The sequence below is a fragment of the Schistocerca serialis genome, chromosome 1 (assembly GCF_023864345.2).
Source record: "Schistocerca serialis cubense isolate TAMUIC-IGC-003099 chromosome 1, iqSchSeri2.2, whole genome shotgun sequence".
NCBI lineage: Eukaryota > Metazoa > Arthropoda > Insecta > Orthoptera > Acrididae > Schistocerca > Schistocerca serialis.
This window is the reverse complement of record NC_064638.1, coordinates 669495717-669508035: the sequence shown is the minus strand read 5'-3', so window position 1 is coordinate 669508035 and position 12319 is coordinate 669495717. Positions and strand designations below refer to the sequence as shown.

General features: G+C 43.2%; 1 protein-coding gene across 1 annotated transcript in view; it reads right to left on the bottom strand.

The window, feature by feature from the left end:
* LOC126422701 (phosphatase and actin regulator 4-like) overlaps nucleotides 1–12319 on the bottom strand; it is a 424446-nt gene that overhangs the window by 293191 nt on the left and 118936 nt on the right. The window lies entirely within an intron of this gene.

Below are 12319 nucleotides of genomic sequence, written 5' to 3'. Positions count from 1 at the left end.
GGGAGGAGTTTAGTTTCAGTTTTTAATCTATCTGTAGTGCTCACTCCTGATAGTAGAGGAAAGTGTCCTAACCTGGACTCCCCACGTCCCACCCTCCAATAGCGGACCCCCTGACTCTTGGCCATTGCCCTGTTGTATGTACTGGAGCGATATACCAGGCGTACGACGTCATGCTGCTAATTAATTATCATGATTTGTGCGACAGCAGTGGGTATATTGGCTATCTGATTCCTACGAATTCTGGACACTTTGTATAGTAATCATCACATGGGAAAGCTTACAGCAGCCTAAGACATACGTTTCTCTCAGTTCGGCTTATTTAAACGCAAAATCCTGTCAGCTAGTCATTAGGTACTCGCTTTTCGTCTGCAGTGTAGTGAATACGGTGTCGTCAACCATCAGATGGGTGAGGTTTATGTGCTTGTTGACTGCGGGAACGGTCAGAACATACAACGCGGAGCATTCAAACGTATGTTTTAGTACAGTTAGTCTTACACTGGGTGATATAAGCTTTTGGTTCCATCTCGTGCTGCTAACTAATTACCACGTATAGACATTATTTTTCGAGTTTCTTATGTAAAACACAACGATAACACCTACTATGCTGTGTTTCCTTATCTGAGTGTGATTGATGTCATTGGAAGGTGACAAGAGGGCAATTCCCTAACATTGGTTGGAAATAAACACCATCTGAAGAATAAAGAAATTGTACGTATCTTTAATGTGCTTGCATGCCAAAATATGTCACTTATGGAAGCTGGGGAACACCATACAGCTGAAGTGTTCGAATGAACTGTAGATCCGCACCGGAAAAGGCTTACAAGCAGCACCGCAGCAGCACACCCACCGTCTCTTCGCCCGCTCGCGTCCCCACAGACGCACACCAGAAGCACAAAAACTCTAATTACATTTAGTAGGAGATAGCAAAACATAAATTCAAGCCAGTAATGTAACAAACATGGCAGAGGGCTCGTTATATCTGTCCATACAACGGAACGAAATAATGGATGATGGATTACGGAACGTATTTGTTGGATTATTACTTGTCGTTAAAAGAAACAGGCAGATCTTAGAGGTGGTCAGTAGACCACGTCAGAACCAGATAGTTCTTGGATGACTGTGAAATCTGGAAAATGTAGTATATGGCGAAGTCTGGAAGAGCAGCAGTGAATGAAAAATCACTAACATTTGTGATGTCTTTACTCTAAACACCTGATCTTAATTTTCCTTCAGCTGTTGTGAAAGTCAAGTTCAGTTTGATTATTAGTTGTCACTCCGCATACTATAGGAAAAAGTTGTGTTGATTTCTAAATTTACCTTTTAATATTTGATCACTGGCACAGCATGACACGGCGGCAGGTTGGCTATGAATGGTTCGTTAGTACCGGAACGCTGATTTGGTATCTATTCATAAATGTGCACAAAGTAACTTTAATAATGTGGGTTTCCTCTATGCTCTGACAATCAAATGAAATATACATTGTATGCAAATCTTGAGGACGAAAATGACTTTTGCATGGCGTGTCAGTGCCCAAGAACATACTTCGATGAAACCTAGACCATACACAGAACTGCTATAGTAAAGTACAGACGGTAGCCGAAAGAAATACGCAACAAAACGAACAGAAATGATACTTACAGTCAAGGACAGTTACACTGACCTCATCACGATTTACGATGGTCTCTTGAATATTAAAAAAGGCGGGACTTGGTTCTTAATAGAGTGTATGATCACGACGGAGAGTACTGCATGCTCTGCAAACGTGTTCCCATACTGGCTCACGGATTGCGCGGCCCCTCCCGCCGGAGGTTCGAGTCCTCCCTCCCTCGGGCATGGGCGTGTCTGTTGTTCTTAGCATAAGTTAGTTTAAGTAGTGTGTAAGTCTAGGGACCGATGACCTCAGCAGTTTGATCCCTTAGGAATTCACCCACATATTGGCCACAAGGTTGGTCAGGAGTTCTCTTGTAGTAGGGCGTTCCATTCCTCCACCAGTGCCGTTGATAACTCCTGGTGCACGTGGACGTGCTGCAATACGACTCCCCAACGCTTACCACACGTGCTCGATGGGAAGTGGGGAAACGGACAGGCCAGGCCATTCTGCGAATATCCTCTCGTTCCAAGAGCTCCTCCACCCACGCATTTGTTGCGGTTGTGCAGTGTCAACCATAAAAATGAGGTCAGCGTCGAATGCACCTTTAAATGATGCACATGGGAAGGATTACACAGTGTCACAAAGATGATGAAAGAGTGTACCGTGTTCAAAGATCTCGATATCAGTACGCCCATGCAACATTATGCCTCGCCACACCATAACACCGGGACTACCAAAACGGTCATGTTCGACAATGTTCCTGGATGGATTACATATTCCAACTTCTCGCCATTTGAGACTTGGTCCAGAATTACTACGTCGTCTCCTCTCATCCGTGAAGAGCACGCGACTCCACTCCTCCTTGGTCCAATGCCTGCAGTCCCTACACCCTTGGCCGACAATGTGCGGAACATAAAGTGCTGGTCGCCGGAAAAAGATGTGCCCCCCCTCCCCTTTTATCTATGCATACGCCGTCCCACTACGGAGCGTGAGACTGCGTGCCTTGCACTCCTGTTAAATATGATTGCAACTGCAATCGCCGTTTGACGCAGTTCCATTCTTGCCTGTTACGCAATGCAGCGGTCAACTGTTGCTGTAGTTGACCATGGTCAACCACCTCCTCCCCTTCGTGCACCAGTACCTGTGGTTAGGAACGCTCCGCATGCACTTGAAACAATGCTGTGTCAAATATCAAATTCTTGCGCTACACTCGACACTTCGTCCTCCTTCCACTTTCTCGATGATTCTTCCGAGCGTGAACCATTTCCGCGCCGTGTTGTAATGAGGAACACCATCACAGTGCACCATAACTGCTCGCCGATTGACGCACCCTGTCTTTCCTCGTTTCTTCAACTGCCTCATGTTGCGAGGCCAGCCCCATTTGGTGCTGTAGTCACGCTGATCGCACGCCTTGTGACGTCCTACGTTCTGTGCACCACTAGGAGACCTGTAGCAACATGCCCCCGTACTTTTATTCCTTTCCACCTAGTACTTAGTATGTTACGTTACTTTATCTACCTCATCCTTGTGTTTTGCAGGCCGGTCGGAGTGGCCGTGCGGTTCTAGGCGCTACAGTCTGGAGCCGGGCGACCGCTACACTCGCAGGTTCGAATCCTGCCTCGGGCATGGATGTGTGTGATTTCCTTAGGTTAGTTAGGTTTAATTAGTTCTAAGTTCTAGGCGACTGATGACCTCAGAAGTTAAGTGGCATAGTGCTCAGAGCCATTTGAACATATGTTTTGCAGAGTAGTGTGGTACGTATCATAATTATGATAATCTTTGGCAAGAAAGGTTAGGACTACCGCGTCCCGTCGACGACGTGGTCAATGGTGATCAGCACAGCTTCGGAAGCGGGAGGGATGGAGAAATTATTGCGACGTATCCTTTCCGAAGGAACTATTCCTGTATTTGTCTTCAACAATTTAGGAAAACCTAGATCTGGATGTCTGGACGTGTACGTGAATGAGAGTCAATTGTCTTCAACAGGGTGCCACGTCCGCCCCGATAGCTGAATGGTCAGCGTGACGGACTGCCGTCCTGTGGGGCCCGGGTTCGATTGCCGGCTGGGTCGGGGATTTTCTCCGCTCAGGGACTGGGTGTTGTGTTGTCTTCATCATCATTTCATCCCCATCCGGTACGGAAGTCGCCCAATGTGCCGTCGAATGTAATAAGTCCTGCACCAAGGCGGGCGGACCTGCCCCGCAAGGGGCCTTCCGGCCAATGACGCCAAACGCTCATTTCCAACACGGTGCCACGTCGTTGGATACGTTTTTAACATACTTCAGCGTTAGAAACAGTTAATTCTCTTATTACACCCGATACGCCTCCCCTCCCTCGCCTTTAAGCGCAGGCGCTGCTCATCGCATTGATAAAGTGATGAAGCAAGCCCCCCATTGTCTGGCTTAATACGGACTCGAAACTGGACGGATAACCGAAAAACACGGATATTCAAAAACGCATGTGCTTTTACCGGAAACTACCATTTACTGTACAAAACATTCTATACGGCATGTCTGAAAGCCAACTGAATTGCTTATGTGCTACTCACCAGAAACTGATAACTTCGTTACGAAACTATACTTAAAACCGCCGTATTTCGTTCCACTTGCTTTCAACCTGCTTTTGGGAAATAACTGTCAAATTATACCTGTTTCTGTTTATCATTCACTTTCTTTCCTGAAAACGGTTCTCGTTTTTCGGAGAATCAATTCATCTGTATAATAAAACGAATTTTGTCGTGCAGACTCTAATAGATCATCACATTTCAGTGCCTCGGTTGCGTGATAATGGGTTTCTCGTTCTCCTCGTCTTCGCTGGTTTCCTCTACAGAACACACATTTTTCACCATGTCCCTTTACTTCGCTGTTCAAATACTGATTCACAGCCATTGTTATTTAACAACCTGCGGGTATTTTCGTCTTGTTTGTCTTCACAACCAGAAGTTTCTATTCTAAACGAAAATATTCGTTCCAATTATAACAGAACATATGATGCTTCGTTCCTATTGTTACAAATTCAGCGAACTGTTCACGGAACTATCCAGTAGCCGGTTAATCCGCCACCGAATAATCTGGAGTTTGTGGCAGCTAAGGTTTTCTTGGCGTGATTGATTAATGGCGTGTTTCCGGGTGTTCAGCCGAGATGTTTCCGTTTTCTGCACAATATTTCGACTCCGTATTCTGCATGTGCTGCGAGTATTGCTGTTATGTTTACTCGCTGCCTGGACTCCTACCAGACTGTGAACTATTTTTGGTCTCACGCTGCTATTTATAGCAGAGTTCGACTCCCGACGGAAGTTGCAGTTTAAACATGTCTTGGGGTCAGGCACTCAATTGATCAAGATCCCGTCGGCCATCAAAGGCTACAGATATGATAAACGGTGAGAGAGTGTGCGCTTCACAGAATATCAGTGCGGGCCCTGAAAAGAAGGGGGTACAGGCCGGCGGGGGTCGAACTCGGCTATAAACAATGGCGCGAGATCACTAGTAGTTCAGGGTCTGGTTGGAGTCCAGGCAGCGAGAAAACATAACAGCAATTCTCGCTGCATCTGAAAGAGATACTTTTATTGTGCATGAAAGGGAAACAACAGCAGAACATTAATCGGGAATTTGCTGTATCTTGTTTAGTATTGATAAAAAAACTCATAAATTTAATACAGAAAACATTTTCGACGTCAGCCGATAGTCAATACAACCACCTACCCTACGGAATGCTGTGATTCGTTCCGGCACCACTGGTCACCGAAGGAAGCACTTGTTAACCCCATTTGTGGCTCAGAGGCTGAAAATAAGTCTCGCTAACAAGCTAATCAGTGCGGTCTATGAGCCGTGGCTTCGCCACTTCCTGCAGCCGGACAATTTGTTCGAAACTCCACCTTAATTGAGCCCCCGCCTGAAATTCCAATAGCATGGCCGGCTCAAATAACGAAGCGCGGCCCCGATATCAAATATCTCTTTCGCTGATCACTGACATTTTCGAGATAAAACATGAAACCTGCCACGATCCACCTACGCAAATTCCAGAGAGAAAAAGAACTTATCTGCCTTTAATTTGATCTTTAGTTCAGTATTTACGCACACGTACAATTAGTCACTGTCGCATTGTCAGTGATTTTTCAGACTTCAGAGATGTTATGACAAGACTTGGCTACATCAACATCTACATAATATGCGCTGCAAGCCGTTGTGCAGTGCATGGCGTAGGGTACTTAGTAACAAAATTACCAATTTTCTGAACTATTCAGTTCGCGTATTGAGTGGATGAAAAATTACCATCTCTACGCCTTTGCGCTCGCCCTAATCTAAACTGTCTTATTATCTCTAAAAGAAATACACCATGGTGGCCTTAAACAGTCGCACAGTCGTCATCGACTACCGAATCTGTGAATGTACACAACAGAGTTTCGCGATAACAACATCACCTTTCATCCATAGATTCCCAGTCAAGTTGCCGGTGCATCGCTGTCGGCTACAAAGGTTTTCTGTCAGTGCTCAAACAACACTGCTCATTAGTTAAACCGATTTCGATAGTTTTGTCATTTACAACAGCCCGTATTACTTCTTAGCCACCGAGCGAGGTGGCGCAGTGGTTAGACACTGGACTCGCATTCGGGAGGACGACGGTTCAATCCCGCGTCCGGCCATCCTGATTTAGGTTTTCCATGATTTCCCTAAATCATTCCAGGAAAATTCCGGTATGGTTCCTCTGAAAGGGCACGGCCGACTTCCTTCCCTAATCCGATGAGACCGATGACCACGCTGTCTGGTCTCCTTCCCCAAACAACCAACCAACCAAACAACCAACTTCTTAGCCGACGGCTGCGTCAGGAGCTTTTACTAGATGCTCACTGCTGCTCCTGCCACATTCAGACGCATACATTAGTGAAGAAATAATATGGGTTGTTGAAAATGAGAAAAGTATCAAAACTGGTTTAGCCAGTACACAATATTATCTTCGAAGTACTTCAAATAGTTGTCAGACCTCTAACCAACGGTCAAAATTATGTTAAATAAATAACGTTTCACAGCAGATAAAGACAGTACGTCGTAAACAGAGAAAACCTAGACGTAAATAAAACTGTCAAACATTTTTTACCTAAACTACCCCCAAGTAGACGATATCTATACTGTTCGTGTTAATTGCAGGGCGTACTAGAAAATGGCACTCATACCAAAACAGGCCTATAGTACAGAACAGTAAACCTTTCAGAACCCAGCTTGAATTATTTTTTACAATAAATGTCATACTGCGACATATACTACGTTGTAGGCCCAACAATGCGTAAATCACTGACACTGATGTACTACGAAATCAAGGAGAATGTATTCCAATTTATTTAGCAGGAAATAAAAATGCTAAAAACAACTGAAAGTATTAGATATAACAGACAATATCTCAGAAACAGCGTTACTCCGGAATACGCACAAATCCAAGTAAAAGCAAAATCCGGCATTGCAGCGAGAGTGAAGAACTACGAGGAAAAGTGCGAATGAAAGAGCAAATCAAGATCCGAATTCGCCATAAAAAGAATACAATCAAGAAATGTATGTGTCACATCTACGCGTCAGCAATAACGTTACACCTCTAACGTACGACTATACAATTAAATTTATAGATAAACACCGATGGCATACAAGCAGAGAAAGAAGAAAACTACACAAAAAGAAAAATTAACGACTAAATACCTATACAAAAGCAAACGGTTAGACAAGTAGGTAAAAGAACAAAACTCATGATTTCAGTTCTATATACGTACGAAAAATCTTACTAACATAGTACGTGGGACATTTCATAAATAATGCACACTAATTTTTTTAACTTATAAGTTTATTTTTTCAATATGCCTTTAAAAGCCTTCAATACAGTCTCCCTGCCTCTTTGTGACTGAATACCAACGTCTTTAAAGATCTGTTATTTCATCTAGGACAACACTTCCGTTCATCTACCGAATGTCTCGGGTAACGATAGTAGAAAGCTCTCCCAGAGAAGATAACGACGTCTTCGCATAGGTTTTTTCAACTTCGGGAACGAGTCAAAGTCTGGTGGAAGGATGTGACAACTCTTTCCATCCGTATTCGCGCAGTTTTTGGGCGACGACACTGCCTCGAGAAGCTTAGGCGGGGTTTTGTGCATTTTTCTGCACAGGTTTTGTATGAAGTAACGATATACACTGCTGTGTTACTAGTTCCACATGGGACCATCTGTCATGATGATTCCTTGGTGCTCATAAGCAAAAATGGTCATTTGCTTGAGCTTTGATTGAGCGTGTCGAAATTTTTTTGGAATTAGAGAATCTCAAGCTCTCCACTCATTGGACTGTTATTTTAGCTCCGGTTCAACGTCCCTAATCCACGTTTCATCAATAGCGACAATTCGACACAAGAATCCTTGACTTTCACGGTCGAATTGTTGTTTCAGCGAGGTTGTAATGTCCAGGCGTTTGTGCTTTTGTTCAGCAGTCCAACAGTGTGGGACTCATCTCGCCGAAATTTTTTTCTTCTTCAAATCATTTGTCAGAATACGGAGTACTGATGTTGGGGGAATTCCCGTGGCTTCACAGAGTTCCTCAAAAGCCATACTGCGATCATCTTCAAGAACAACTGCCACAAGTTTCGCACTTCGTTCATCTATTGACGACTGTGGCCTTCCGGGTCTAGGATTGTCGTGTAATCTCATACGACCACCACGAAAAAGATTAACCCAACCTGAAACTGTACTATGGTCCACTGTAAACTCACCACAAATTTCACTTAACGCACTGTGGATTTCTGTCGGGTTTTTGCCGCGTAAAGTTTCGATCTCGATCTACGACCTCTGGTCTTCGACAGTCACAATACCATAGACCCCTATAGGGTCCATTTTTACATCTCGCCAATTTTATATTAGAGTACATAGCGGAAAAACAAAAACATGTGCTTCTTCCTCACGTTCCCAACTACATCTGACGTACTTTTCATTGATCTTGCATCAAACAACCCACAGTAACCCCAACCTGTGCATTATTTATGAAATGGCCCTCGTATTCACAGAAGAAGTAACAAACTCCTAGACAAGAGCCTCAAATAAAATATTCCACCCACATTACAAAGCATGTCAATAAAGCACACTACTGCCACATCAGAGTAATCATCGATACAGCAGAACTAACATCAAAACAACAAATTGGGCGTAGGCTATGGTGAAAGTAGCTATTCATGTAACCAACAGATAAAATTAGAGTATTACACATTCAATTAAACCAACCAAAAACTAATAAACAATAACGCAGTAGCAGTAAAGGCTGACAAAGGCAATACTATAGTTATTATTAACCGGACAGATTAGAAAATAAAGTAACGAACTTCTTCGAAACGAATAATATTACAGAAATGCAAACAGATGCCACAAATAAATATGCAGCTCAAACCAACAAATTAATAAGGAACTGTCACGCAATATTAACAGAATCTGGCAGAAAATCTGACGTTATAACAAATCCACAGACACCAACATTAAGAGGTCAACCAAAAGTAGGTACAGCTCTGATTCCTATACGACTCACAGTAAACAACATACGCAACCCAACATATCATAAAACCAAAAAAATTAGCAAATTGCTAACAAAAGACTATACAAATGAAAAATAATTTACCATCAAAAATTCTAGAACAATAGCAAACAACATAAAAGACATAAAAATTCCAAACAACGTAATGTTTGCCTCCTTTGACATTACAAACGTATACACCAACATCCCGTACAAGAAACAATAGATATCATACAACAAAATCTCCTGAAATACAGGAAGTTACCTATCACAGGTACACAATTAACAGCAGAGCTTCTTAAACTTACATTACCCCAAAACTATTTCAAATTTAAAAAATCTACAAACAAGCAGATGGGCAGCAGAATAGCCTGAGCAATAGCTTTTAGCTTTTTAAATAAGCTAGAAGGAAAAGTCTTCAAATCAGAAAACATGGCCTTAAACAAAATCGTCTATTATTTCAGATACGTAGACGATACGCTGCTCACAAAAGGAACAATACTAGACACCCAACTAATCCATCAATAACTTAATACATTACATCCAAAAATATAGTATGACCAACGACTGTAAACCTCTATAGTCAGATTTAGTGAGCTGCTTATGCGTTCTGTACGCGTCAACATGGCGAACACGAGTCCTTTCGTGTGAGCTATACCGAACTGTTTACTATTCTAACATTCGGTGCCTTGAATTCGGTCTGTACAGTATCTTCTGTCATATCCTCTCAATAAAGATTCGAAAATTGGTTGCACTAGTATCTTGTACGTGATTTCCTTTTACAGAGGCACAACACTGATCCAGGACTGATTGCGTCAGTATAAATAGTTGTCATGGAAACTGCACAGTTCCAGGTGCTGCTAATATCCGAAATAATTCCCGTGTATGTAAACAGCACAGCCTAGCGTCCAAATAAACCAAAACAAACCACACCCACGTCTGGTTCTACGAACCCTGCTGCACTTAGCTCCGAGCCAAACAAGTGCTGTCTGCATTAACGCTAATGGTGGTGCAAAAAGAGAAAATATTTGAGCTCGTTCCCAGAGTGAATCTGAAATGCTGATAATTGGCGACAGTTGGTCTCGACTGAAAGAACAAGTTAACTGTTACCAGTCACAATTTATTCTACTTGTACTACACGTTTCAGAGTTTTAAACCTCAATCGTCAGGTGGATTTATGTGATTAATACGACGTACATGTGTTGCGTGAACAACTGGGGTGATGTGTAACACTGTTTCCAGTGATCACAGGCTCGTGTTTCAGTCATGGTGCACCACAAATAACGTCACATGCACTTGTATATGTGATTCAACACAACAGGAAAAGGAGCTTGTGACCACTGGAAGCAGTGTCACAGGTTACCCCAGTCGTATACCGAACACGTACATGTCCTGTTGGTTCACAAAAATCCACCTCATGATTGAGGTTTAAACTTGTAGTGGAAATAAAATAAATTGTGACTGGTAACAGCAGATTCGTTGAATCGATCGACATCAATAACAGTCACGGTAAAGCCTGACCAAAAATGATCACGTTTAAAGAAACTTGAATCATTTTTCCGCTTCGTAAGACGTGTTAACATCGGCGGAACCGGCGAGAGATCTCAGAAAACAAACTTCATACAAATATTGCTGCCAATATAGAGGGTATCAGTACGGAGATAATGACGTTTCAGGAAGAAGTGATCCAGATAGTGTTTTGTTTAAAGGCAGATGAAGTAGCTAGCGCTCAGGTGTTTTAAATTTCGAGTCCTGCTGACTAAGGAAGGTTAAGCTACATACTCATATGGAGCTTTCGTGCTTTTAGCGAAATAAAATACATAGCTTAATGGTAATTTGTAGCATGGTGTTCGGTGTGAGTAATTTATTCTTTTTTCATTAATTCATTATACACTCTAAGAAAAAAGATAAAAAAACGGCGCACCACAATGGAATTATCCGAATGGGACGGGAATCAGTACAAGTGATCTACATGTACAGACAAACAAATAAGTACAGTTTCAGAAAAAAATCATTCATTTATTCAAGAAAACCTGCTTCTCAAACTGACCAAGACAATAACGCATTGGTCCACCTCTAGCCATTACGCAAGCTGTTATTCGGCTTGGTTTTGAATGGCAGAGTTGTTGGATGTCACCCTGAGGGATATCGTGCCAGATTCTGTCCAATTGGCGCGCTAGATCGTCAAAATCCCAAGCTGGTTGGAGGGCCCTGCCCGTAATGGCCCAAATGTTCGGAATTCGGGAGAGGCACAGCGACCTTTCCGGCAGTGTTTGACAAGAACGAAGACTAGCAGTAGAAACTCGCGCCGAGGGCGGTAGGCCAATTGGCCAGATACGGCACTATATCCCTCAGGTGGACGTGCAACAACTCTATCGGTCAGTGCCGAGTCCAATAACTGCTTGCATAAGGTTCAAATGGTCCAAATGGCTCTAACCACTATAGGACTTAACATCTGAGGTCATCGGTCCCCTAGACTTAGAACTACGTAAGCCTAACTAACCTACGGGCATCAGACACATCCATGCCCGAGGCAGGATTCGAACCTGCGACCGTAGCAGCAGCGCGGTTCCGAACTGGAGAGCCTAGAATCGCTCGGCCACAGCTACCGGCTGCTTGCATAAGGACCAGAAGTGGATCAATACGATATTGATTTGCTCAATTTGTGAAGCTCGTTCTCCTGAATAGATCATCCAATTTTTCTGAAATTGCAATCATTTGTTTGTCTGTACATGTCCATCACATCTACTGATTTCCGTCCCATTCGGATAATTCCTTCGTGGCGCGACTTTTTTATGTTGGAGTGTGTTTGTTTAAAGAAATTTTTAAATCTGATCATGAGTTAGACGTCCGTGAACTGTCGTAGGTTAGTGACTGTGGGGTACGTTGTGAATTGTGTAGCAAGTGGTTTCACCGGAGTGAATGTTGCGGGGGGAACTAGTGGGAAATTTAGGAACACCCTCATATGGAGCCTCAGGAAGTGAGAATTGTGGAGAGGTGCCTCCAGCAATTGAAGAAGCAGGTAAGATGCAGCAGACTCCCACCGTGATTAGGAAGCCTAATTATACAGGAAAAATAGGAAGAAGCGAATTCTGCCGCTAAATAGCAGTCACGGGTGAGGCATGTGCCCACAGTTGCAGGAATCTTTAGGTACGCAGTATCAAATTACCAGCACTTTTAAACCAAGTGCGCGGCCCAAACA